The sequence below is a fragment of the Heterodontus francisci genome, chromosome 6 (assembly GCF_036365525.1).
Source record: "Heterodontus francisci isolate sHetFra1 chromosome 6, sHetFra1.hap1, whole genome shotgun sequence".
NCBI classification, from domain to species: domain Eukaryota; kingdom Metazoa; phylum Chordata; class Chondrichthyes; order Heterodontiformes; family Heterodontidae; genus Heterodontus; species Heterodontus francisci.
Genome location: NC_090376.1, coordinates 149,577,036 through 149,603,642, shown reverse-complemented (window position 1 = coordinate 149,603,642; position 26,607 = coordinate 149,577,036). Strand labels below are relative to the sequence as shown.

Sequence of the window (26,607 nt, the reverse complement as noted above, 5' to 3'; positions counted from 1 at the left end):
TGTGTGTGCAAATGCATGAGTGGGTGGAGAGCCATGAGGGTTATGGGAAGGGCTGGTTGAAATAAAGCAGAGGCAGCAAATAAAGCTCAGCTGCGTCAGATGTGCCTCTATTGCTTCAGCTGGAAGAGTTGAATTTCTCATTGTTAAGTGGCAGGAAACCAAAGAGGAACATGAGCCTCCGGGCATCATTTGAACATCTGGGGTTGGCGGGGGAAGACCTGGGGAAGTTACAAAGCCCAGCTGAGGGAGTTCAGATGGGAACAGGCTACTCTGACATTGGACAGAGCAGCGTCGATGAGCTGAGGCGAATGCAACCTTCTGGACAGCAGGAGGCCAGAGGAGCACGGGGGTGTCTGCAAGGGGACGAAGGCAAAACCCAAAACATTGGATTGCTATGGCAGGACTGCTCAAGACAAAGCCCCCAATCAAAATATATGATTCTGATTATGGTGGGAGCAACATACTGTCAATTCAGTCCCATCATTCCACAGGTCGCATAACATATATCTTTAAGCTTTCCCAAATCAAAGAAACAGCCGAATTGAAAACTCGACTGACCCCCAAATAAGGTGAACCAAACCAGGTATCTTTAGATATCAACAAATTGACTGTTTATTAGAAAAAACTAAAATCTGAAACACTACCAAGATAAAACAACATTTAAAATTAGAAATAACAGTAAAGTCCTTGCAGATTTACGCTTCCTGACGAACAGTTCTCTGATTCAAACTCCACGCGCAATCTTCCAGGGTCCAATGAATCCGACGATAAGCATTTGGCAATTCAGTTCAACATTTGAAGCTTCAATCTCTTCTTCTTTCCAGCGATGACCACAGCAGATCAACAATTCGCAACCACTTTCAAAAGAATCAATCTGGCTTAACTTTTAGAATTTTGAGAGGTTAAAAAATAACAGTCTAAATTCACTTCCTTCAGTTTAAGTTGACTGAGATATCTCTCCTTCAGTACAGGCTGGCACAGCTGTGTCTGTCAGAACAAGTCTGTCTTTCAACTGTCTATACAAAGCCAGATTTTTCCAGCTAGTTTCAAAGTTAAACAGCAACATTGTATGTCCTAAAATAAAAGCAACATACTGCAGGTGCTGGAAATCTGGATTGTATGTCCTGTTCTCTGTCTCTGAATGGTTGTATCCAGGGCAACCAAGGTGCTCGGTAACTTCTGAATCTTTCTGCCTTAAAGAAGTACTGATCTCTTACAGCCTTAAAGGCACACCACATATTTCCTGACAAAAAAACAGGTTCATGACAGGATGTACAGCCCAAGAGTCAGCTACCTGAAAATGACAGAGCGCAGTGCCGTAGGCGGCTGCGCCGATCCAGGCAGATGGTCTCGGTCCTGTGTACTCTGATCCACAATAACCTGAGGCCTCACGGCCCCCATGGTAGACCCCACCTGCAGCTGTTAAGGTCGATGTTGCCCTGTAGTTCTATGCAAGCGGGTCGTTCCAGGGATCAGCTGTGGACGTAGGTGGCATCTCGCAGTTGACATCTCATTAGGCCATCGGGTAGGTCATGGATGCTCTTTTCAGGAGGGCAGGGCCGACACCCACTTTGACACAGATGGGTCTGCAGCACAGAGGGCATTGTGTTCAGCCTCTATCACTGGGTTCCCCCAGATGCGGGGCATCATTGCTTCTGCCCATGTGGCCATCAAGGCACCTAGCAACCAGACAGTGAGATCCATCAACATGAAGGGCTTCCACTCCCTCAAAGTCCAACTGGCGCGCAACCAGAACAAGAGCTTTCTCTATGTGTTCGCTCACATTCCGAGCAACTGCCATGCCTCCTTCATCCTCCGCCAATCCAAGCTGCCTCAGTCCTTCACTCCATCCTCAAAGTGCATGGCTGGCTTCAAGCAGACACGGGAAATCCCTTGAAGAGATGGCTACTGACCCCTGTACAGGAGCCCCAGACAGAGGTGGGAGGCAGTGGCCTAGTGACAATGTCACTGGACTAGTAATCCAGAGGCCTAAGCTAATGCTCAGGGGACATGGGTTTCAATCACATCACGGTAGATGGTGAAATTTTAATTCAATTAATAAAAATCTGGAAATAAAAGCTATTCCAATGGTGACCATGAAATCATTGTCGAATGCTGTAAAACCCATTTGGTTCACTAATGTCCTTTAGGGAAGGAAATCTGCCGTCCTTACTTGGTCCGGCCTTATTCTGACTCCAGACCCACAGGAATGTAACTGACTCTTAAATGCCCTTTGAAATGGCCTAGCAAGCCACTCAGTTGTATCAAATTGCTACCAAGACTAAGAAAAGGAATGAAACTGGACGGACAGCTGGCATTGACCTAGGCACTGGAAACAACAAGGGCAGACCCAGCCCTGTCGACCCTGCCAAGTCATCCTTGTGCCAAAATTGGGAGAGCTGTCCCACAGACTAGTCAAGCAACAGCCTGACATAGTCATACTCACGGAATCATACCTTACAGGCAATATCCCAGACACCACCATCACCAACCCTGGGTATGTCCTGTCCCACCGGCAGGACAGGCCCACCAGAGGCAGCAGCACAGTGATATACAATTGGAAGGAAGTTGCCCTGGGAGTCCTCAAGATTTGCTCTGGACCCCATGAAGTCTCATAGCATCAGGTCAAACATGGGCAAGGAAACCTCCCGCTGATTACCACCAACCACCCTCCCTCGGCTGATGAATCAGTGCTTCTTCATGTTGAACACTAATTGGAAGAAGCACTGAGGGTATCAAGGGCACAGAATGTACTTTGGGTGGGGGACTTCAATGTCCATCACCAAGAGTGGCACAGTAGCACCACTACCTACGGAGCTGGCCGAATCCTAAAGGACATAGCTGTTAGACTAGGTCTGTAGCAGGTGGTGAGTCATAGAATCATAGTCATAGAGTTATACAGCACAGAAAGAGGCCCTTTGGCCCATCATGTCCATGCTAGCCATCAAGCACCTATCTATTCTAACCCCATTTTCCAGCACTTGGCCTGTAGCCTTTTATGCTATGGTGTTTCAAGTGCTCATCTAAATACTTCTTAAATGCTGTGAGGGTTCCTGCCTCTACCACCCCTTCAGGCAGTGTGTTCCAGATTCCAGCCACCCTCTGAGTGAAAACATTTTTCCTCAAATCCCCTCTAAACCTCCTGCCCCTTACCTTAAATCTATGCTCCCTGGTTATTGACCCCTCCGCTAAAGGAAAAAGTTTCTTCCCATCTATCCTTTCAAAGGCCTTAATAATTTTGTATACCTCAATTAGGTCCCCCCTCAGCCTTCTCTGCTCTAAGGAAAATAACCCTAGCCTATCCAGTCTCTCTTCATAGCTGAAATGCTCCAGCCCAGGCAACATCTGGTGAATCTCCTCTGCACCCTCTCCAGTGCAATCACATCCTTCGATAGTGAGGTGCCCAGAACTGTACACAGTACTCCAGCTGTGGCCTAACTAGCATTTTGTGCAGCCCCATCATAACCTACCTGCTCTCATATTCTATGCCTCGGCTAATAAAAGCAAGTATCCCATATGCCTTCCTAACCACCTTATCTACGTGCTGCTGCCTTCAGTGATCTATGGACAAGTACACCAAGGTCCCTCTGACCCTCTGTACTTCCTAAGGTCCTACCATCCATTGTATATTCCCTTGCCTTGTTAGTCCTCCCAAAAACCAACAAAAGGGAGGAACCTAATTGACCTTGTCCTTACCTTTTTTCCCAAAAATATACTTTATTCATAAAAATCTGTACAAAACAGTTCAAAACAGCACCAAGTTGACATTCCAAAAAGTGCAAAGGGAATCAGTTTTCTTCAATACAGGAGTGAGTTGCCTCACAACCCTTCCATTCCATTTTGTATGCCATGTACATTTTACAGCAAACCCATATTCCGTGTATACAGCCCGAGGAGTTTCCCGTGGGTCCAGCCCCTCAGTTCACTATGGTGGGAGGACCTTACACAGTGGTCTTTCCCCATTGAGCCTTTGCAGCAGCTGCCCCAAGCTTTAGTGTGTCCCTCAGCACTTAGTCTTGGAACTTGGAATGTGCCAGTCTGCAACCCTCGGTCATGGACCACTCTTTGCGCTGGAGGACCAGCAAGTTTCGGGCAGACCAAAGAGCGTCTTTCACCGAATTGATGGTCCTCCAGCAGCAGTTGATGTTTATCTCGGTGCGCGTCCCTGGGAACAGCCTGTAGAGCACAGACTCCAGTGTTATAGAGCTGCTTGGGATGAACCTTGACAAAAACTACTGCATCTCTTTCCACACCTGCTTTGCAAAGACACATTCCAGAAAGAGGTGGGGAGCAGTCTCTTCCCCACCACAGCCACCTCGAGGGCAGCATGCGGAGGGGTTGAGGCTCCGGGCGTGCAGGAAGGATCTAATGGGGAGGGCCCTTCTCACCACCAGCCAAGCTATGTCTTGGTGCTTGTTTGACAGTTCTGGTGATGAGGAATTCTGCCAAATGACTTTGGCAGTCTGCTTGGGGAACCATCCGACAGGATCCACCATCTCCTTATCTGGTAGGGCCTTGAGGACATTCCGTGCAGACCACTGCCTAATGGATTGGTGGTAAAAGGTGTTTTTCCGCACAAACTTTTCCACAAAGGATAGGTGGTACAGCACGGTCCAACATGATTGAGCGTTCCGCGGTAATGTGACCAGACCCATCCTTCGCAACACCGGGGACAGATAGAACCTCAGCACGTAATGACACTTGGTGTTTGTGTACTGGGGCTCTAAGCATAGCTTGATGCAGCTGCACACGAAGGTGGTCATCAGGATGAGGGCGACGTTGGGTACATTTTTTCCACCCTTATCCAAAGGTTTGAACATCCTGTTCCTCTGGACCCGGTCCATTTTGCATCTCCAGATCAAGCAGAAAATGGCTCGGGTGACCGCCATGGCGCAGGAATGGTGTATGGGCCAGACCTGCTCCACATACAGCAACAATGTGAGCGCCTCACACCTGATGACCAGGTTCTTACCCACAATGGAGAGAGAACACTGCTCCCACAGGCTCAGTTTATGGTGTACCCTGGCTATTCGCTCCTTCCAGGTTTTGCCGCATGCCCTGGCCCTTCTGAACCATATCCCCAGCACCTTCCGGTAGTCTGACCTGATGGTGAAGGGGACAAAGGATTGGTTGCTCCAGTTCCCAAAGAATATGGCCTCACTCTTGCCGTGGTTAACTTTGGCTCCTAAGGCCAGTTCAAACTGGTCGCAGATGCTCATCAGTCTGCAAACGGACAGCAGATCTGAGCAAAAGACGGTGATGTCATCCATGTACAGGGAGGTTTTGACCTGAGTGCCTCCACTGCCTGGGATTGTCACCCCTCTTATGCCCGCATCATTCCTAATGGACTCAGCAAAAGTTTCTATACAGTAAACAAACAAGACAGGGGAGAGCGGACAGCCCTGTCTGATTTCAGATTGGATCAGGAAACTTTCTGATTCCCACTCATTGATTGAGACTGCGCTTTTGATGTTTGTGCAGAGCAGTTTGATCCAATTGCGGATTCCCTCCCCAAATCCCATTTTGGAGAGCACGTCCATCATATATGTTTGCGATATCCTGTCAAGAGCCTTCTCCTGGTCCAAGCTGATGAGGCAGGTGTCCTCCCTCCTGTCCCATACATAGGTAATCGTATCCCTGAGTAGTGAGAGACTATCAGAGATCTTCTTGCCAGGTACAGTACAGGTCTTGTCAGGGTGAATCACCAACTCCAGAGCAGACTTGACCCAACTGGCAATGACTTTGGACAGAATCTTGTAGTCTACATTAAGCAGTGAGATGGGCTGCCAATTTCTGATTTCCACCCTCTCCCCCTTCCACTTGTAGATGAGGGTGATGATGCCTTTCCTCATGGATTCTGACATGCTGCCAGCCAGAAGCATACTCTCGTATACTTCCAGCAGGTCTGGGCTGATCCAGTCCCACAGAGCCGAATACAACTCAACCGGTAAGCCATCAGTTCCGGGCGTTTGACCTTGTCACAGGTGCAACTGTCCATGACAGTATTGGTTGGAGTGACCACCGCACAGTCCCTGTGGAGACAAAGTCCCGTCTTCACGTTGAGGATACCCTCCATTGTGTTATACCATGTTGCTAAATGAGATAGATTTTGAACAGATCTGGGAACACAAAACTGGGTATCCATGAGGTGCTGTGACCCCAGCAGCAGGTGGCAAACTGTTCAGTCCCTTGGAGAGTGACGTACAGGAGGTTTTAACTTCTGCACCTCATTTACATGCTCTGACATTGACACCTACACGAAGCCAGCATGAATTATGTCACCCCCGGGTAGGAGATAAAATTGGTGGGGGTTCAGTCCACCACTGAGAACTCTTGAAAATGGTCCCTGGCAAGGTAAGTAAGAATTGGTTGGGGGGAGGAATTGGCATGTCTGTGCTGGGAAATGGATGGTAGCCCAAAACGGCATGCAGATTGCAAGCTGAGTGTGGAGATTCGAGTTTGGTGAGTGGGGATTTTAAGTGTTGTTATCTTTATAAAAGTCTGGTCTGCAGTTAGTATTTAACTGGGATTTACCATCTAGTTTAAAGTAGGGTTAAGAAAGTTAAGTAAGTTTCTTACAGACTTAGGCAGGGATTAACAGGCTCTACTGCAGAGTAGCTGACCAATCTAATCTGGTTGCTGCAGTTTCTGCTTCAAAAGGTATAAATACAGAGGTCAGGGTGCAGCCTGCAAATGGCAAGCTGAGTGTGGAGATTCGAGTTTGGTGAGTAGCCAGTTCGGTGAAGGGCGAGGAGGTGCTCCATTTTCTACTTTTTGTTCCTACTTTTTTAACCCTCCAGTATTTGGTTCTTGCTTCGGTGCAGTGGAAGGAGCTGTTTGGTGAGTACCTGGTAAGCTATTCTACTTATAATAAGTAGTCTGTAAAGTTAAGGTATGGCAGGGCAGCTCTGATGAGTGGAATGTACAGCCTGTGGCATGTGGGAAGTCATGGACGCACCATGTGTCCAAGACAGACACATCTGCAGGAAGTGTCACTGGCTGCAGAAACTTGAGCTCCGCGTTTTGGAATTCGAGCAGCAGCTGGAGTCACTGTTGTGCATCTGCGAGACAGAGATCCACGTTTTGAGAGCTGGTCACACCGGAGGTTAGGAGCATGCAGGCAAATAAGGAATGGATGACCATAAGGCAGTCTAAAAGAACCAGGCAGATAGTGCAGGAGTCCCCTGATCTCACTCGTTAATCGGTTTCCCATTTTGAATACTGGTGAGGGTAATGGTTCCTCAGAGGAGTGCAGTCAGAGTCAAGTTTGTGGAACCACAGTTGGCTCAGCTGCACAGGAGGAGAGGAAGAAGAGTGGAAGAGCAGTAGCGATAGGGGATTCGTTAGTTAGGGGAACAGATAGGCATTTCTGCAGCAGTAAACGTAACTCCAGGATGGTGTGTTGCCTCCCTGGTGCCAGGATCAAGGATGTCACACAGTGGCTGCAGGATATTCTTCTGCAGGAGGGCGAACAGCCAGAGGTTGTGGTCCACATTGGTACCAATGACATAGGTAAGAAGGGGGATGAGGTGCTGAAGGCAAATTTTAGGGAGCTAGGAAGGAGATTAAAAAACAGACCTCAAAAGCAGTAATCTCAGGATTACTCTCAGTCCCACGTGCAAGTGAGCAAAGGAATAGGAAAATTGAACAATTGAACACGTGGCTTGAGAACTGTTGTAGAAGGGAGGGCATCAGATTTCTGAGACATTGGGACCAGTTTTGGGGCAGGTGGGACCTTTCCAAATGGACGGGTTGTATCTTAGCAGGACTGGGATGAATATCCTCGCAGGGAGATTTGCTAGTTCTGTTGGGGAGGGTTTAAACTAAATTGTCAGGGGGATGGGAACCTGAGAGGGAGCTAAGATTGGAGGGAAGCAAAACTGGTAACTTGTCAGGGCTCTGGGAACCAGGAGTAAGTATCAGAGAGGAATACCAAGGTGCACAGAATACTGGGGAAGATAGATAGCATGAGAGTAGGGAATAGTAAATTATTAGGTGGGGTCAGAGTAAGGGAGAAAGTAATAAAGTCTGAATCAGGGTTAATGTGCAGGTATGTGAATGCACTGAGTGTGGTTAATAAGACCGGTGAAGTATAGGTGCAGAGTGACATGTGGAAATATGATGTTGTGGCTATAACAGAGACCTGACTCAAAGAAGGGCAGGACTGGGTGTTAAATATTCCTGGATATAAGGTGTTCAGGAAAGATAGGAAAGGCAAAAAATGGGGGTGGGGGGAGGGGGGGGGGGGGGTGGTGGTGGCGGTATTGATTAAGGAGAGCATTGCGGTGCTGGAAAAAAAGGATGTCCCAGAGGTGTCGAGCACAGAATCAATTTGGCTAGAGCTAAGGAACAAAAAAGGTGCAGTTACATTGCTCAATGTTGTCTCTAGGCCACCCACCAGCTAATGGGAAGGATGTGGAGGAACAAATTTGCAAGGAAATTACAGAGAGGTGCAAAAATTAAAGTGTAGTTATAATGGGGGAGTTTAATTATCCAAATGTTGACTGGGATAATAGTAGTATAAAGGGCAGTGAGGGGCAAGAGTTCCTAGAGTGTGTTCAGGAAAATTTTCTACAACAGTATGTTGCTAGTCCAACGAGAAAGGAGGCACTGCTCGACCTGGTACTTGGGAATGAGGCGGGTCAAGTGGATCAGTATCAGTAGGAGAGCATTTAGGGGATAGTGAGCATTGTATCATAAGGTTTAGGCTGACTATGGAAAAGAACAAAGAGCAATCCAGGGTACGAATAATTAACTGGGGGAAGGCCAACTTCAATGGGGTAAGAATGGAGCTGGGTGGAATAAATTGGAGTCAAAAGCTGGCAGGAAAAGCAATAGCTGAACAATGGGCTACCTTCAAAGAAGAGGTAGTTCGGGCACAGTCGAAGTATGTTCCCTTGAAGGGGAAAAGTAGGGCAAACAAATCCAGAGCTCCCTGGGTGATAAAAGAGGTAGAGATTAAAATAAAGAAGAAAAAGTGTGCTTATGACAGATGCCAGGTGGAAAATACTATTGAGAACCAGGCTAAATATAGAAGGTCCAGAGGGGAAGTGAAAAAACAAATAAGAGAAGCAAAGAGAGATCATGAAAAGAGACTGGCTGTTAGCATTAAATGAAATCCCTAAGTTTTCTACAGGCATATAAATAGTAAAAGGGTGGAAAAGGGAGGAGTAGGGCTGAATATGGACCAGAAAGGGGATTTACACATGGCGGCAGAGGGCATAGCTGAGGTATTAAATGAATACTTTGCATCTGTATTTAAGATGCAACCCGGGCATTGTTGAAAGAGGAGGTAAGTCAGACACTAGAAGGGTTTAAAATTGATAAAGAGGATGTATTAGATAGGCTGTCTGTACTAAAAGTGGATAAAACACCAGGACCAGATGAGATGCATCCAAGGATACTGAGGGAAATGAGGGTGGAAATTGCAGAGGCACTGGCCATAGTTTTTCAGTCTTCCTCAGACTCGGGGTGATGCCAGAGGACTGGAGAATTGCAAACGATACACCCTTGTTCAAAAAAGGGCGTAAAGATAAGCCCAGCAACTATGAGCCAGTCAGTTTAACTTTGGTGGTGGGAAAACTTCTCGAAAAAATAATTCGGGACACAATCAATAGTCACATGGAAAAATGTGAGTTAATTAAGGAAAGCCAGCATAGATTTCTTAAGGGAAAATCATGTTTAACTAACTTGCTGGAGTTTTTTGAGGAGGTAACAGAGAGGGTTGATAAGGGCACTGCTGTTGATGTGGTGTACGTGGATATTCAAAGGGCATTTGATGCAGTGCCACACAACAGACTTGTGCACAAACTTGTAGCTCATGGAATAAAAGGGATGGTAGTAACATGGATACGAAATTGGCTGAGTGACAGGAAACAAAGAGTCGTGGTTAATGGATGTTTTTCGGGCTGGAGGATGGTTTATAGTGGAATTCCCCAGGGATCAGTGTTGGGACCCTTGCTTTTCCTGATATATATTAATGACCTAGATCTTGGTGTACAGGCACAATTTCAAAGTTTGCAGATGATACAAAACTTGGAAGCATTGTGAACTGTGAGGAGGATAGTGTAGAACTTCAAAAGGACATCAACAAGTTGGTGGAATGGGCAGACAGATGGCAGATGAAGTTCAATGCAGAGAAATGTGAAGTGATTCATTCTGGTCAGAAGAACATAGAGAGACAATATAGAATAAAGGATACAATTCTAAAGGGGGTGCAGGTGCATAGGGACCTGGGTGTATATGTGCATAAGTCATTGAAGGTGGCAGGACAGGTTGAGAGAGCAGTCAATACAGCATACAGTTTCCTGGGCTTTATTAATAGGGGCATAGAGTACAAGAGCAAGGAAGTTATGTTGAACTTGTCGAAGACACTAGTTTGGCCTCAGCTGGAGTATTGCGTCCAGTTCTGGGTGCCGCACTTAAGGAAAGACGTGAGGGCATTGGAGAGGGTACAGAAAAGATTCACAAGAATGGTTCCAGGGATGAGGAATTTCAGTTATGAAGTTAGATTGGAGATATTAGGACTGTTTTCCTTGGAGAAGAAAAGGCTGAGAGGTGATTTGATCGAGGTATTCAAAATCATGAGGGGTCTGGAAAGAGTAGACAGAGAGAAACTGTTCCCCCTTGTGAAAGGATTGAGAACAAGAGGGCACAGATTTAAATATTTAGCAAAAGAAGCAAAAGTGACAGAGAAAAAACATTTTCACGCAGCGAGTGGTTAAGGTCTGGAATGCGCTGCCTGAGAATGTGCTGGATGCTGGTTCAATTGAAGCATTCAGAAGGGAATTAGACAGTTATATGAAAAGGAAGAATGTGCAGGTTTATGGGGAGAAGGCAGGCGAATGGAACTGAGGGAATTGCTCTTTCAGAGAGCCAGTGTGGACACGAGGGGCTGAATGGCCTCCTTCTGTCCTGTAACGATTCTGTGACAGGCGAGGCCCACAGTATCCTTGTGGAGTCAGGAGGAGCACTTCTGTTCCTGTTGGTCCACAAGGCAACTGTAAAACATTTTTTACAATTACATCCTCTGTCCAAGATCCTTGCTGCTGTCAGCTTTTGCCAGCAGGTTGAAGACTGAGTCAGCCAAAGTGAGGCGTGTAGTTAAAATGGCATGCGCATACCAATTATGTCATCGGTATGTGATGTCTCAATTTAAATTAGGCTTCCACTCCACTGGGACAGGTGGCCTTCCCCTGCCTGAATTGTCGAAAATTAATTTATCAAAACTAAAAAAAACTATGGATGTGATTAGATTAGATTAGAGATACAGCACTGAAACAGGCCCTTCGGCCCACCGAGTCTGTGCCGAACATCAACCACCCATTTATACTAATCCTACACTAATCCCATATTCCTACCAAACATCCCCACCTGTCCCTATATTTCCCTACCACCTACCTATACTAGTGACAATTTATAATGGCCAATTTACCTATCAACCTGCAAGTCTTTTGGCTTGTGGGAGGAAACCGGAGCACCCGGAGAAAACCCACGCAGACACAGGGAGAACTTGCAAACTGCACACAGGCAGTACCCGGAATCGAACCCGGGTCCCTGATTGGAAGGCAGGACATTTCAGCTGTCACATATTGTTCTGCTTCCAAATGATTAACAGCATTATTGACTCAAAAAATATCAGTGTTGAAATGTCCCGTTAAAAGATTCTTTCCCATGGTAAAATCTGAGCTTCATCAGCAGCTTTATTCAATGCACTTAGAATTAGAACAGCGGGTGAAATCTGGATGCTCCTTTTGCAAAGTTTTGTCATAAAAACGCAAACAATTAGTTTTGTACTGAATGGAAGTTACTCTTTACCTCAAACAATTAATGTTTAAATAGATAACAGTTCCCAATAAGAAAATGTAGAAAGTGTATCTTTAATGACATAACAAGCAAAATGCAATATTTTAACAGATAGATAATTGTAGGATTGGGTCATCAATTCATTTTAAAAATGATAGGGGAAATTTTGACGACACAAAGATACAACGGGAATGTAAGCTGTGAGGAGGAGAAAAAAAGGCTGCAAAGATGTGAATGGGCAACAAGATGACAGATGGAGTATAATGTTTGAGATTATTCAATTTGATAGCAAGAATAGAAAAACAGAATATTTTTTAAAAGGCGTGAAACTTCTAAATGTTGATGTTTAGAGAGATTTTGGTGTATTCGTACAAGGAACACAGGAAGTTAGCAAGAAATTAGGAAGGCAAATGGCACGTTGGTCTTTATTGCAAGGGAACTGAAGTACAAGAATAAGGAAGTCTTGCTACGATTGTACAGGACTCTAGTGAGACCACACTTGGAGTACTGTGCACAGTTTTGGTCTCCATATTTAAGGAAGGATATACCTTGTGTCATGCTGGGCCACCACCTGCCAAGAATAAGGCACATTAATTTTGTCATCAACATTGATTTTAAACTGTTACTGGTGTGAAGAAAGGACTTGTTAAACAGATCAGCCCTGGCTGGAAAAGACATTTGCACATTAACAGACGGTGACTGGAAGGACACAGGACCATTCCCTGACACATACAACGCACAATGGACCTTGATCACCAGGTATTGTGTGTAAGAGGAGCATTCTGGAGACCGCTAAAGTGATATAATCCAAGACGTGGTCAGACCAGTTAGTCACATGATTTACCTGCTTAGCAACCTGGAGTTTTCTGAATTGTACCAACAGTTTGAACTGAGAGGGCTGAATTTTATTGGGGTGCCGCCACCTGCAGCGGCACCCTTTGAACTCGGCGGTGTGCCCATATTTGGTGGCTGCCGCCGAGCCCCACGATTAATGTCGCGGGGGCTTATTAGAATCACATCGCTGAGCTGCCCTCCCCATATTACTTGGGGAGAGGCGGGACATTTGGCGCAGTGAGAGAGTTTTTGACAATTGTACAGCAGGTGCTGGGGCCGTATTTTAAGCATCCCAGCACCTGCTTCCTAACAGCTGTCAAAGAATACTTACCTGACGACTGAAGAATGGGGCTACTGTCAATCTGGCAGCAAAGCAGAGAGTGCTGTAGAAATCCAGCAGGTCAGGCAGCATCTGTGGAGAAACAAGCAGAGTTAACTTGTCCAAGTTCACAGGCCTAAAAGTTAACTCTACTTCTCTCTCCACAAATGCTGCCTGACCTGCTGCATTACCCCAGCACTTTCTGCTTGCTGCCACACATACTTACCCTGCTGTGTCCCAGTGTCCTGTGAAGTTGCAATCCTCTTCCCCCATTCAAGTGTAACATTCCTTCTTGTAGGTGTGCTGCACCTGGGTGAATACTTTTAATTTTGCACATTCCAGGACGTGAGACTTAAATAGACCGTAAAAGGTATTACAGAGATTTACAGAGAACAGACTGACACAAATGGGAATGGAAAGGTGTCACAGCAATGTTAATATGTCTTTCACTAAATGTTCCTCACCAACATGTGTGTCCCTTTCTCTGTGTGAATGATGTGTGCCAGCATGTAGCACCAAAGTCACATCCCTTTGACAGTTGTCCCATCAGGAGAGCCAACATATGCAATAACAGCATTGCCATGCCAGCATTACTCATGAGCATCTCCACAGATTCACTGACATGGACACTGGCTCAGTCAGCTGCTGCCTCTAACGGTTTACACAGGGATGCTGCAGATGTAGACTGGTGCACAGCAGGTGAGTGAGGGTAATGTGTGGCTCAAGTCACTCTGAACAGGCTCCAGAAGCTGGCCGAGCGCGTCTACCCTGAGGCACAGTGTGGTTTTCGTGCAGAGAGATCGACCGTTGACATGCTGTTCTCCCTTGGTCAGATACAGGAGAAATGCCCTGAACAACAGATGCCCCTCTACATTGCTTTCATTGATCTCACCAAAGCCTTTGACCTCGTCAGCAGACGTGGTCTCTTCAGACTACTAGAAAAGATTGGATGCCCACCAAAGCTACTAAGTATCATCACCTCATTCCATGACAATATGAAAGGCACAATTCAACATGGTGGATCCTCATCAGAGCCCTTTCCTATCCTGAGTGGCGTGAAACAGGGCTGTATTCTCGCACCCACACTTTTTGGGATTTTCTTCTCCCTGCTGCTTTCACATGCGTTCAAGTCCTCTGAAGAAAGAATTTTCCTCCACACAAGATCAGGGGGCAGGCTGTTCAACCTTGCCCGTCTAAGAGCGAAGTCCAAAGTACGGAAAGTCCTCATCAGGGAACTCCTCTTTGCTGACGATGCTGCTTTAACATCTCACACTGAAGAGTGCCTGCAGAGTCTCATCGACAGGTTTGCGGCTGCCTGCAATGAATTTGGCCTCACCATCAGCCTCAAGAAAACGAATATCATGGGGCAGGACGTCAGAAATGCTCCATCCATCAATATTGGCAACCACGCTCTGGAAGTGGTTCAAGAGTTCACCTACCTAGGCTCAACTATCACCAGTAACCTGTCTCTCGATGCAGAAATCAACTAGCGCATGGGAAAGGCTTCCACTGCTATGTCCAGACTGGCCAAGAGAGTGTGGGAAAATGGCGCACTGACACGGAACACAAAAGGCCGAGTGTATCAGGCCTGTGTCCTCAATACCTTGCTCTATGGCAGCGAGGCCTGGACAACGTATGTCAGCCAAGAGCGACGTCTCAATTCATTTCATCTTCGCTGCCTCCGGAGAATACTTGGCATCAGGTGGCAGGACCGTATCTCCAACGCAGAAGTCCTCGAGGCGGCCAACATCCCCAGCTTATACACACTACTGAGTCAGCGGCGCTTGAGATGGCTTGGCCATGTGAGCCGCATGGAAGATGGCAGGATCCCCAAAGACACATTGTACAGCGAGCTCGCCACTGGTATCAGACCCACCGGCCGTCCATGTCTCCGCTTTAAAGACGTCTGCAAACGCGACAAGAAATCCTGTGGCATTGATCACAAGTCGTGGGAGTCAGTTGCCAGCGTTCGCCAGAGCTGGCGGGCAGCCATAAAGATGGGGTTAAAGTGTGGCGAGTCGAAGAGACTTAGTAGTTGGCAGGAAGAAAGTCAGAGGCGCAAGGGGAGAGCCAACTGTGTAACAGCCCCGACAAACAAATTTCTCTGCAGCACCTGTGGAAGAGCCTGTCACTCTAGAATTGGCCTTGATAGCCACTCCAGGCGCTGCTTCACAAACCACTGACCACCTCCAGGCGCTTATCCATTGTCTCTCGCGATAAGGAGGCCAAAGAAGAAGAGAAGAAGAAATGTTCCTCACCAACATGTGTGTCCCTTTCTCTGTGTGAATGATGTGTGCCAGCATGTAGCACCAAAGTCACATCCCTTTGACAGTTGTCCCTTCAGGAGAGCTAACGTATGCAATAACAGCATTGCCATGCCAGCATTACTCATGAGCGTCCCCACAGATTCACTGACATGGACATAGGCTCAGTCAGCTGCTGCCTCTAACGGTTTACACAGGGATGCTGCAGATGTAGACTGGTGCACAGCAGGTGAGTGAGGGTAATGTGTGGCTTGCAGAGCTCATGTCAGTTCCTGTGGAACAGACAGCCTTTGTCTGATAAGCCACTTCCGTACATCCCTAGATCACTGCTAGCCCTGCGTGCAGAGCCTGGGTGCCATCTGCCCTCCCATGCGTCTTTCATGTTGTAGGCCCTCAGCGTCCTCATAGTCCGAGGAGGAATCCTGTTGACGTCTCTCCTTATCATGCCAGGCCTAGTCTCCATTGGGTACGTAGTTGTACAGAGCAGCAAAGAAAGGAGCTGGCCTTTTCGGCCCGTAGTACAGGGCACCACCCTATCCATCCAGGCATTGGAGCTGCTCTTTCAGCATGCCAATCTCCTGCTCAATGGTGGCTCATGTAGCTCAGTGGCTGGCGTTGTATCTCTCCTCTGCAGCAGTGGTGGAGTCTCTCATTGGTGTCGGGAACCATCTGCAAAGGATAGCCCTTATCTCCAAGAAGTCACCCCTCCATCTGAGCCAGCTCAGTGAACAACAGTGGCAGCCAGGACTGGCACAAGACCCAGGTGTCATGGCAGCTGCCTGAGAAGCATTTGCTGGCAGCATCTGCGGTGTTCACATACCAGCTTTACCTAGATTGAGAGGGCTCCTTTAATGGTGACGTCTGCAGGTGGCAGCCTGGCAGTAGGCCTGGTGGCCACATGAACATTACAGTCTATGAACATTACAACCTATGGTACTCCAGCAATGGTGCCAGAACCAATGGCCCTCTGGGCCTAGCTGTGAGAGTCTGTCCTGAAGCAGACATCCTCACTGGCCCTCCAGTGCAGGGCATTGGTGACCTCCCTGATGCAGCAGTGCACTGCTGACTCTGTGACCCTACAAAGGTCTCTGATGGGCCCCTAAAAGGCTGCAGAGGCGTCAGGCTTGAGAACTGCTGCCACTATGAGGAACAAAGGCATGGGATCTCCACTGGAGCCCATGGGCTGCAGGGTCATCCTTGAGCAGGGCACAGAGACATCTCACCACCCTCTCTATATGAGCAATCTCCTCTGACACTTGTACTCTGACATCCGATGGCATATCATGTGGGGCCTGTAGATGCATGGCAACTGTAATGGCGGGCTCCCCTTGGGGCTGCTGCTCACGACCGGGGGCCTCCACGTGGACCGTCCCTGCCTGTTGGTATTGTCTCTGGCGTATACGGATCCTCACATACAGAGGATCACACAATGTAGGTTAAGCCATACCTATTTCCATGTGATAAATAAAGTTGAACCCTGCATGTATTTGAAGGTTCCTAACAGGGCATGGATTGGTGTTGACAGGTACATCAGCTGCTTTCCTGGATAAACTATGTGGCGTGCTATGGCATTGCCCATCTTGGCCAACACTCAGAATGGCACAACATGACCACATCAAGACCCTAACAGCTGAATCGATTGCCCCCACCATCCATAAAACCTTAATGCTCCTGCCCTTTCTGGCAACCACCCCACACACAGGGTGTCTAGTGTGCCATTGCCCCCTCACAAACACTGAGCGCACACTGTTAATGGAGGGATGGTACATGGTACCTCCCTTCATGCCAGCACAGCTTTCCCTCCAGTAATCCCAGACCCCCTCCCTTTCAGAATGCAGAGTGCAATCCCAGTGTATCCCCCCCTCCCTTTAAGGATGCAGTTAGACCCCTGTGTATACACCCCGTCCTCCCTTCCAGAATGCAGAGTTAGACCCTTGCATATCCCCTCTCCCTCCTTCCTTCCAGAATGTAGTCAGACCCCTGCATATCCTCCACTCCCTCATCCCTTCCAGAATGCAGAGTTAAACCCCTGTGTATCCCCCCTCCATCCTCCCTTCCGTGTTGCAGAGTGAGACCCCTGAATGACACAACTTATCTTCGCTGGTGACAACTTCTGCCTCTGAGGACCCACTGGCTTTTCAGATAGTGAATGGGACGGCACTTGACAGCCGCCTGTTCAACGAAAAATCCGGCAGTGTCGGTGGAGAGGTGGCAGGCTGCATAATCAGCAAAGGTAAGTTATCATTACCATATGTTGATTGTGGTGCTGCCACTGTGTGGCAGGGTGGCCGAACCGAGGTCCCACCGCCACCAGTAATATGCTGCGGGCCCTTCTTGATGTCGCAGGTCGAGGCGGGCCTCTCCCTGAAGCATTTTACCGGCCCCCGTGCTGCGCCCCGTGGAGTCGAGGGGCCGGTAAAATTCAGCCTAGAGTGTCTGTTTGCTCCTGCCTGCTCCCATCTCTTTCTCACAAGCCTCTGAATCCACTGAAGACACATGAACCCCAAGAGAGAAATGTCTCCTATAGCAAACAAGGTTTAAGAAGAATACTGGGCCCCAACAAAAAGCAAGATCTACCCACAATCAACTATTCTACAGTGAGCTCGAAGACCCGTAACAAAAACTCTTCAGATATTGCCTCAAATGTTTCCATTTTATTTTTCTTCTGCTCTTTTCTGTCTCTATTTGCATGTATGCATGCTCGCATGGGCGCGTCGTGTATCCGTAGACGTCAACCGAATTAGAGTTTAAGTTTAATAAATTTCAACTTTGCTTCTTTAAACCTAAGAAAGCCTGTTTGTACTGGTTTCTGTGCCTTATAATTGGAAAGCAGTGAACAAGGATTCACGAAGGCGGAGCTAAAAACATGGTGTGTTTAAAATTAAACCCTGTTACAGTAAGACCAGGTGAAGGCTGAAAGGGAACCCTAGCCCTCTTTCTCACCTGGTCGTAACAGTTGCATTGGAGACGGTATAGCGAAGGTTCACTCGATTTGTTCGTGGCATGAGAGGGTGAGTAAATTGGGCCTATACTCTCTGGAGTTTAAAAGAGTGAGAAGTGATCTAATTGAAACATACAAGATTCTGAAGGGGCTTGACAGGGTAGACACTGAAAGGCTGTTTCCCCTGGCTGGGGAATCTAGAACATGGGGGCACCGTCTCAGGATAAGGGGTCGATCATTTAGGACTGAGATGAGGAGAAACATCTTCACTCAAAAGGTGGTGAATCTTTGGAATTCTCTACCGCAGAGGGTTGTGCATGCTCCATCATTGAGTTTATTTAAGGCTGAGATAGACACATTTTTGATCTCTCAGGGAATCAAGGGATATGGGGAGCACTGGAGCTGAGGCAGACAAACAGCTATGATTGTATTGGATGGCGGAACAGGTTCGAGGTGTTGCATGGTCTACTGCTGCTCCTATTTCTTATGTACTTAAGTTTTAAACAAAGTTAAATAAATAAATAATACAGACTGATAATTTATTTACACAAATTCTAATACAGGACCCAACTCTCACTTAAATCACACCACTTCTGTTCTCCTGAAGTATTATAAGAAAAGGAAAATATATCTGCTTTGGAATTCTTTAAACCATTTTACAGGGAAAGGACTTGGAAAAAAGATTTATGTTAAAGGGTTGTGTTTTAAAGTGAGTGTATTCTGAACTTTTGGCCCCATATACTATAAACGATAGGCATGTCCTAGCAATCGATGAACACCACATAGTCTGCTTGATTGGCACACACCCTATTCACCAACTTAAACATTCATTCCCTCCACCCCAGCACATAGTGGCAGCAGTATGTACCATCTATAAGAGCCAAGCCTCCTTCAACAGCACCTTCCAAACCCGTGACCTCTACTACCTAGAACAGGGTCGCCAACGTTTTCTTCAAAGAACAAAGACCAAAGAAAATTACAGCACAGGAACAGGCCCTTCGGCCCTCCAAGCCTATGCCGATCCAAATCCTCTATCTAAACCTGTCGCCTATTTTCTAAGGGTCTGTATCTCTTTACTTCCTGCCCATTCATGTATCTGTCTAGATACATCTTAAAAGATGCTATCGTGCCCGCGTCTACCACCTCCGCTGGCAATGCGTTCCATGCACCCACCACCCTCTGCGTAAAGAACTTTCCACGCATATCCCCCTAAACTTTTCCCCTTTCACTTTGAACTCGTGTCGCCTTGTAATTGAATCCCCCACTCTGGGAAAAAGCTTCTTGCTATCCACCCTGTCTATACCTCTCATGATTTTGTACACCTCAATCAGGTCCCCCCTCAACCTCCGTCTTTCTAATGAAAATAATCCTAATCTACTCAACCTCTCTTCATAGCTAGCGCCCTCCATACCAGGCAACATCCTGGTGAACCTCCTCTGCACCCTCTCCAAAGCATCCACATCCTTTTGATAATGTGGCGACCAGAACTGCACGCAGTATTCCAAATGTGGCCGAACCAAAATCCTATACAACTGTAACATGACCTGCCAACTCTTGTACTCAATACTCCGTCCGATGAAGGAAAGCATGCCGTATGCCTTCTTGACCACTCTATTGACCTGCGTTGCCACCTTCAGGGAACAATGAACCTGAATACCCAAATCTCTCTGTACATCAATTTTCCCCAGGACTTTTCCATTTACTGTATAGTTCACTCTTGAATCGGATCTTCCAAAATGCATCACCTCGCATTTGCCCTGATTGAACTCCATCTGCCATTTCTCTGCCCAACTCTCCAGTCTATCTATATTCTGCTGTATTCTCTGACAGTCCCCTTCACTATCTGCTACTCCACCAATCTTAGTGTCGTCTGCAAACTTGCTAATCAGACCACCTATACTTTCCTCCAAATCATTTATGTATATCACAAACAACAGTGGTCCCAGCACGGATCCCTGTGGAACACCACTGGTCACACGTCTCCATTTTGAGAAACTCCCTTCCACTGCTACTCTCTGTCTCCTGTTGCCCAGCCAGTTCTTTATCCATCTAGCTAGTACACCTTGGACCCCATGCGCCTTCACTTTCTTCATCAGCCTACCATGTTGCCTATCACTGATAAGCCCATTTTCTTCCAGATGGGAATAGATCCTATCCCTCAGTATCTTCTCCAGCAGCTTCCCTACCACTGACGTCAGGCTCACCGGTCTATAATTACCTGGATTATCCCTGCTACCCTTCTTAAACAAGGGGACAACATTAGCAATTCTCCAGTCCTCCGGGACCTCACCCGTGTTTAAGGATGTTGCAAAGATATCTGTTAAGGCCCCAACTATTTCCTCTCTCGCTTCCCACAGTAACCTGGGATAGATCCCATCCGGATCTGGGGACTTGTCCACCTTAATGCCTTTTAGAATACCCAACACTTCCTCCCTCCATATGCCGACTTGACCTGGAGTAATCAAACATCTGTCCCTAACCTCAACATCTGTCATGTCCCTCTCCTCGGTGAATACCGATGCAAAGTACTTGTTTAGAATCTCACCCATTTTCTCTGACTCCACGCATAACTTTCCTCCTTTGTCCTTGAGTGGGCCAATCCTTTCTCTAGTAACCCTCTTGCTCCTTATATATGAATAAAAGGCTTTGGGATTTTCCTTAACCCTGTTTGCTAAAGATATTTCATGATCCCTTTTAGCCCTCTTAATTCCTCGTTTCAGATTGCGCCTACAATCCCGATATTCTTTCAAAGCTTCGTCTTTCTTCAGCCACCTAGACCTTATGTATACTTCCTTTTTCCTCTTAGCTAGTCTCACAATTTCACCTGTCATCCATGGTTCCCCAATCTTGCCATTTCTACCCCTCATTTTCACAGGAACATGTCTCTCCTGCACGCTAATCAACCTCTCTTTAAAAGCCTCCCACATATCAAAAGTGGATTTACCTTCAAACAGCTGCTCCCAATCTACATTCCCCAGCTCCTGCCGAATTTTGGTATAGTTGGCCTTCCACCAATTTAGCACTCTTCCTTTAGGACCACTCTCGTCTTTGTCCATGAGTATTCTAAAACTTACGGAATTGTGATCACTATTCGCAAAGTAGTCCCCACTGAAACGTCAACCACCTGGCCCGGCTCATTTCCCAACACCAGGTCCAGTATGGCCCCTTCCCGAGTTGGACTATTTACATACTGCTCTAGAAAACCCTCCTGAATGCTCCTTACAAATTCTGCTCCATCTAAACCTCTAACATTAAGTGAATCCCAGTCAATGTTGGGAAAATTAAAATCTCCTATTACCACCACCCTGTTGCTCCTACAGCTTTCCATAATCTGTTTACATATTTGTACCTCTATCTCACGCTTGCTGTTGGGAGGCCTGTAGTACAGCCCCAACATTGTTACCGCACCCTTCCTATTTCTGAGTTCTGCTCATATTGCCTCACAGCTCGAGTCCTCCATAGTGCCTTCCTTCAGCACAGCTGTGATATCCTCTTTGACCAGTAATGCAACTCCTCCACCCCTTTTACCTCCCTCTCTATCCCGCCTGAAGCATCGGTATCCTGGGATATTTAGTTGCCAATCATGCCCTTCCCTTAACCAAGTCTCAGTAATAGCAATAACATCATACTCCCAGGTACTAATCCAAGCCCTAAGTTCATCTGCCTTACCTACTACACTTCTTGCATTAAAACAAATACACCTCAGACCACCAGTCCCTTTGCTTTCATCATCTGCTCCCTGCCTACTCTTTCCCTTAGTCACGCTGACTTCATTATCTAGTTCCTTACAGGCTTTAGTTACTATATCCTTACTCTCCACTGACCTCATTTGGTTCCCATCCCCCTGCCACATTAGTTTAAACCCTCCCCAACAGCGTTAGCAAAAGCACCCCCAAGGACATTGGTTCCAGTCCGGCCCAGGTGTAGACCGTCCAATTTGTAATAGTCCCACCTCCCCCAGAACCGGTCCCAATGTCTCAAAAATCTGAACCCCTCCCTCCTGCACCATCTCTCAAGCCACGCAATCCTGAGATTACTACCTCTGAGGTCCTACTTTTTAACTTCAGTCAGAGCTACGTCTGATGAATGAAAAATATCACAAGCCACTTAAATATATATAACAAAAATATAGATAAATGCAAATTAAATATGTAGCCTTTGTAATTACATTATATTATATTTAATATGGAGGACAACTAATCAGCTTTATTTCAAAGTGATACTTCACGCTGCATGCTGTCCAGCAATCCAGTGAAATTTGGCTTGTAACTGGAGAGGGCAATCCTGATGGAGTCGTTCAGATGATTGTCGGTCAGTCGGCTTCGATATTGCAGCATCCATGATTCAAGTGTACGGTAACCTTTTCCCCTTGAAAATGATTAGCTAGCTAGCTACTCCCTTCTCCAGGTCCGGCTGCTCCCTCCAGGTACAGACTCTCCCCGGTTACAGTTGTTCCCTACAGGTTAAGACTCTTCCCTCGGTACAGTTGCTCCCTCCAGGTACAGATTATTCCTCAGGTCTGGCTGCTCCCTTCAGCTACAGACACCTACCCAGGTCAGGCTGCTCCCTCCAGGTACAGACCGTTATCCGAGGACGTGCTCACCTCGACCTTGCTAAAACACAGCATGTCTAATTGGTTGGCCATGACACTGGCAGATGTATGGTCTGCCATGATTGGTTGGAGAGCGCAGAGCAATTGGAGCGGTGCTCAGTGGGAGCCAATTAGAATCAAAACAAGTGGTGTGAGAGAGCATCAGGTGTTCACATGCAGTTTTTTTTTTCTTTTTTCAAAGAGCCACTTTTCACTGATAATCGGATGACCACCAGTGCAATCAGAGCTCACCTGCTCTGCCATCATGGCACACAGAGTGGTCACCGCCTCTCATGAGAGTGCAGTCTCCGGCGACACTGTCTCTCTGACAGCTGGATGTAGCTCCTCCTCTGTTTGTATACCCTTGCTGCCAGGTACCTTTGTCTCCAAGCTGGTGCCTGTTCACAGTCCCCTCTATAGCCCATCAGGAGGCTGCCCCTGCAGCTGGCCAGGAGATGTCTGCTATCCCGATGCGTGAGCCCGGATCTCCCCTCCTCTGAGGTTCTTCTCTTTGCTGGGGGACCCTCCACTGGAATGCATGATGCCCATGGCACTTGGGCACTGCCACTCCGACTGGCACACTCTGCCAATAGCTGCTCCAGCCCACCCACCTCTCCGACCCCTCTAGTGAGCCCCCTGCCAGAAGGACAATCTCATCAGTGGGGCCTCAATGGCTGTCCAACTCCTTTCCACTGAATAACAAGAAATGTCTTACTCCATGGCTGCCAAGTGCAGCAATGGCAGCATCTGCCGCTTCGCTGATGCCCTTTAAAGGCTGTTGAGGCTCTGACGCTCCGTGTCCCTTGTGCGCTTAACGTTAAATCTGGACAGGCCCATTAAATCGCAGTCTCTGTTCTGTTTGTATCCAGCATGCTATCCATTCTGCTACTTGTTCCCTGACTCCACGTGCTCTAACAGTAGTCATGAGTCTACTATGTGGTATCAAAGGCCTTTTTAAAAATCCAAACATACTACATGCATCACCCTAGTCTACATTTTCTGTTACTACTTCAAAGAATTCAATAAGGCTGGTCATGCATGAAATTTTGAAATCTGTGCTTACTGCTCTATTATATTTTCATTTTACGGATACTTTTTGATACATCCTTGAGTAAAGATTCCATTTTCTTTCCTGCCATTATGTTTGAATATTAGAGGATGTCATAGTGCCCATTTTAGAAGGACTTCATTCTTGTTGCTATGCAATTTATTTATTTCATATAGTTACTATACCTTGGGTCCAAAATGGTAAATGCATCTTGCTCAACTAATGTCAAATGAGAAAAACAGCTTTCATTATTGCCTGTTTACTGAGATCAAAAGGCGATTGTGTTATAATTTGTTGAGCACTGACGATTAATCAATGACATCAGAATGCTAGATTTAATCCTTCCCTCAACAGGTGAATTGTTTCCCAGTTTAAACATAACTTCAGCTCAACGTAGAATCAAAAATAAATTAAGCATATTGATAATAGTTTAGGGCATCTGATTGACAAGAGATGACCATGCACTTTCAGTGATTCAGTCAATATTAAAAGGCACATCTTTAACCTTAATTTTCACTCAATGCTAGTAATGTATATCCAAAACATATACAGTGCCTTTTCTTCATAAATGTGTAAATTCTATTAATTTGCAGGGGCTTTACAAAATATATATTTGTAAATTGATGATCTTAAATTAGAGAAATGTTTTGCTCCCTGAATGTTACTATATTTTTTCAGTCCATTAAGATTGTTATGATTTCCACTCGCTTAGTTGAAAAGTACACTTTATGTTTACGTTCTTGTGCCCCTTAAAAAGGCGGGCACGTGTAAATTTGTTTTTTTTTTCGTTGATAACACGATGGCAACTAGTGATTTTTGTTATTTTCAGTAAAATAGTAACTCTGCATACATGATTGTTCACCTTTATTTTATTTTGTTGAAAATGTACCGTAAGCACAAAAACTTTAAAATAAAACACATGTACACAAGTGCTTTTGTTCCGAATAAATCCAGTCCGACTGACTTGTGATTTCTTCGATAAATGTAAACGGGCAATCCATAGTAATTAATTATCGATCACTCCATCAGCGCTTCGTTTCAAAATAAAACAAAATTAAAAATCGGTTAAATCCACTGGAATTAAACTTAATTTGGAGTGCATACAAGTTGCAATGTGGGCGCCAGTTACAAGCAGGCAGGCAGGCAGGCAGTTTTTTTTGCAGTGTTGCTATGGCAGCGGCTCTGATTGACACTGGGACACATGCTAATGAGCCTGTGTGTAGTATATTTACGTTGAAGCGGGAACCGCCCTTCATTCACCCACATGGTGCTGCATTCGCGCCACTTTCGAGAAATCGCAGCAGTTCAACTGTCTCCGCGCTTCGGCTCCCTCGAGGAGAGGGGAAGGGAGGGGGGGGTGGAAAAAAATAAAAAAGCGCACACCGATTCGGTGTGAGCAGCGGCTCCTGGAGCCGTGGAACTCACCATTATCCGCCTCCTCCGTGGACAAACCATCCGATGCTTTCCCCGACCGGGAGCTGCAGCGCAGGGCTGGATGCGGGTCGGGGCCAAAGCCTGGGGCCGCCCCGAGTGTGAGTGAAGGTGGCTCGGGGGTGCGGTGGGCCGGTAGGTGTGGGGCTCGCTTTCGTCTCCCGCCCCCCACTCCTCGCTTTCGTCTCCCACTCCACCCTCGCTTCGCTCTCTCTTTGCTTTTCGCTTTGGCCGCTCTCTACTCCTCTCCGCTCTCCAGGTTTTCGTTGCAGCCCTGGCCTGCTGCTTACTCGCTCGCTGCCCCCACCCCCCACCATCTTTCTCTCTCTCTGTCGGGCACTCGCTGAGTTGGCGCTGCCGCTAGTTGTAGTTTATCCCGCGGGCTTTATTAGGGGTTTTTTTTTTCCTGGTTGTGTTCCGTTGCAGCTCGGGGTGCTGAGTCCGCGTGGTGCGGTCGGGCCGCGCCGCTTCCATAGATACTACTGGGTCACAAAGCGAGGCCTCTGAGGGGAGGGGCGGGGGGAGGGGAGAGGGTCTCGGGGCTTCTGAGCGGCCCGGGTCGGTGTGCTGCTTTTATTTTTTCTCGTACTGCCCGGGTTGGTGTGCCTTAATTTCGGGCTGCTCCCGGGGTCAGTGGTTGATGGTATTCGCCCTTTTTTTTAATAGAAAAAACCTTCCTTCTCAAAAGTTGCTCACAACAAAAAGCCACATGTTTTGAGTGGGCCCAGACCGCACAGCCCGGGGGAGCGGGAGTGATGCCCGTGGTGTGTTTTCTCATCCCGGTGCGGCTTCTGTCCTTGTTTTTTCTCTCTGCCCTCTTTTCTCTCACCCCCCCGGTTCAGGCCCGCGGCCGCGTGCTGTCGGAATTCTAAATTTTGAACATAAACGGTTGGGGCGGTGGGCGCGTGTATGGCGCGCGCTACCTTACTTGGGGGGGGGGGGAAGCGAGTCGCGTCGCTGTGTGTGCTGGGATCGACGGGTGCGAGGTGAGCGCGGGCTGGGGTCTCGGGGTCCCCGCCGCCTGTTTCAGGGGCTTCATTTTTTTTTTAAAGGGTTCGAGCCTCGGCGGCGCCATGTTGTGCAGGGGAGGGGCATATACGCATGCGCTGTTCAGCCCGCGTGTAGGCCTCCGGCTTTGCTGTTCAACTGGGCTTTATCGGGGAAAGGAAGCCTTAAGGAACTGGAATTCTCCCTTTTGATTTTGATGTAAATAGTCGATACATGTTCTCGGACGCCGGCGGCCGTGTCGCTTTTTCACAGTCCCGCCGCGATGGTGTTCGAGGTTTGACGAGTGCGTCATTTCTGACCGACCGTTGACCCGCGACGTCGAGTGGCGGCTCGTGCAAAATCTGTTAGCAGCAGCATTGGGCGTGG

At 47.3% G+C, this 26,607-nt stretch overlaps 1 long non-coding RNA gene across 1 annotated transcript in view; it reads right to left on the bottom strand.

Moving 5' to 3' along the window:
• LOC137371043 (uncharacterized) overlaps positions 1-25,630 on the bottom strand; it is a 38,371-nt gene extending 12,741 nt beyond the window's left edge. The window contains exon 1 of the long non-coding RNA XR_010975175.1: positions 25,228-25,630. This is a non-coding gene — a long non-coding RNA (uncharacterized lncRNA). The remainder of the gene's footprint in view (positions 1-25,227) is intronic.
• Positions 25,631-26,607: the final 977 nt, after the last annotated feature.